Raw genomic sequence first — 2701 nt, forward strand, 5'->3', positions numbered from 1 at the left:
CCTTCCTTCCTTCCTCTGGGTTCTATCATCCAGGCTGGATTAGAGCTCCTAGGCTCAAGTGATCTTCCTGCCTCAGCCCTCCAAGTAGCTGGGACCATGCCCAGCTAATTTGTTAAAAAAAATTTAGTAGAGAAGAGGTCTCTCTATATTGCCCAGGCTGGTCTTGACCTCCTGGCCTCAAGCAATCAAACAATCCTTCTGCCTTGGCCTCCCAAAGTGCTGGGATGACGGGCATGAACCACCATGCCTGGCAAAAAATTTCTTTTTATTGTGTGTTTTTAGTTTGCCAAGTGATTACTTTTATGATTAAAACAATATAATTATACTTTATTTCTTGGTTTATGACAGTATCAATCCATTACTCACAAGAAAAATGATAATTTAGGTCATAATTTTCCTTCCTTTGTGCTATTCTCCCAATATGGTATAGGTATCTTTAGTTATTCTTTTAGTTACTTTTGAATTATACATAGTACACTTATAGCTCTAGTCCTTATTATGTGCATTTTAGTCACCATATTGATCTTTGGGTAGGATGCCTACCAAATCCCTCCATCTTTCCTCACTGACTTCCAACTCTCACCTTTGTTATATGTAACTGGCTGTCCCCTTGTCAAAGATATTAACATTTTGTTCCATCCTGAAACCAAAATCAAGTCTTAGGTGTTTTATTCAAAACTCTGGAGGTTGACTGTGAACCTGAAAATGAATAAACAGCCGCTCTTTTTATGGCCATGTAAATCTTGCTCACTCTAGGACCAAGGGTTGCATGTGAAGATTCTGTTTCTCTAGAGGTCTAATGTCAAGACCAAAAGGAATTTTATTTTCTTTTATATCATCAGTTGCCTAAAACTATGCCACATTTTAGTTTTCTTCATATCATGGAAACAAAATATTATTATTATTATTATTTTTAATCAGAAATATGTAATGACTATGAAGTCAATAATGCTATTATGTTGATTTTTGTTATACAAAATGGTAATCTGAAAAACTGTAATCTGTATTTTTGTCACATATTTTTTGTATGGAGGGTTTATATGGTTTGGCCCAATGTTGGGAAGCAGTGGCTATAGAATGGAATCTATGTTCAGCAGGTGGGGTGCTTCTGGCCCTGCCCACCTCTGCAGCTTCACCTCCCATCACTACCTCTTTCTCACTATTTAAACAGCGTGATACTGCTTGCAGTCTTCTCGGCACACATGCATACACACATGATTTTGAAAGAATGATGGATATAATCAATTCCATTTTGTAGCATAACTTGATGTGCAACTCATAAGGCTATTTTTTCTTTTTTGAGATGGAGTTTCACTCTTGTCACCCAGGCTGGAGTGCAACGGCATGATCTCAGCTCACTGTAACCTCCTCCTCCCAGATGCAAATGATCCACGCACCTCAGCCTCCAAAAGTGTTGGATCACTTGAGGTTAGGAGTTCGAGACCAGCATAGCCAATATGGTGAAACCCTGTCTCTACTAAAAATACAAAAGCTAGCCGGGTGTGGTGGTGCACCCTTGTAATCCCAGCTACTCGGGGGTCTGAGGCAGGAGAACCCCTGGAACCCGGGAGGCAGAAGTTGCCGTGAGCCGAGATCACACCACTGCACTCCAGCCTGGGCGACAGAGTGAGACTCTGCCTCAAAAATAAATAAAATTAAATTAAAATAAATAAAACCTTGGGCTGGGCATGGTGGCTCATGCCTGTAATCCCAGCACTTTGGGAGACCGAGGTGGGCGGATCGCCTGAGATCAGGAGTTTGAGACCAGCCTAGCCAACATGGTGAAACCCCGTCTCTACTAAAAATACAAAAATTAGCTGGGTGTGGTGGCGCATGCCTGTAATCCCAGTTACTCAGGAGGCTGAGGCACAAGAATCGCTTGAATCTGGGAGGCGGAGGTTGCAGTGAGCCAATATCGTGCCATTACACTCCAGCCCGGGCGACAAGAGCGAGACTTGGTCTCCAAAAACAAAAACAGAAACAAAATAACAACCAAAAAAACCTGTTCTGCTCAGTAGTAAGTGGAAGATTTCCAGGTTTCTTGTTGTTCAATATAGAAAACAAGGAGACTTGCTGAAAATTGTTTTATTGCCCCTCTAAAATGTAAACCTTTAAGACTGTTAAAATTGTAAAATATGTTTAGATTGTTAGGAGACATCATAAAACATGACTGATGGAAGAGATTTAATGTTGACTGAAGACAGAACTCATTGTTACGCATTTTAGTTGTAACTGAACTTAAAATGAACTCACTAGGATTTAAAAATACAATTTTTCCATCAAACTGAATCATTTTATTCCCAGATACTATAAATAGCCAGATTCCTTTTGGTTTTAAAGTCTGCCGCTGTGAGTTGCATTACTATTTTATTTTTCTGTTTTGCAAAAGGAATAAATACATAATTGACATAATCCTCGTACATAAAAGTCACCATTTTAAAGGGTACAGTTCAGGCTGGGTGCGGTGGCTCATGCCTATAAGCCCAGCACTTTGGGAGGCCAAGGTGGGTGGATCTTTTGAGGTTAGGAGTTCGAGACTAGCCTGAGCAACATGGTGAAACTCAGTCTCTACTAGAAATACAAAAAATTAGTCGGGCGTGGTGGTGGGCACCTGTAGTCCCAGCTACTTGGGAGACTGAGGCAGGAGAATCATTTGAACTTGGGAGGCAGAGGTTGAAGTGAGCTGAGATTGCACCACTGC

The sequence above is a fragment of the Mandrillus leucophaeus genome, unplaced genomic scaffold, assembly GCF_000951045.1.
Source record: "Mandrillus leucophaeus isolate KB7577 unplaced genomic scaffold, Mleu.le_1.0 Scaffold49, whole genome shotgun sequence".
NCBI lineage: Eukaryota > Metazoa > Chordata > Mammalia > Primates > Cercopithecidae > Mandrillus > Mandrillus leucophaeus.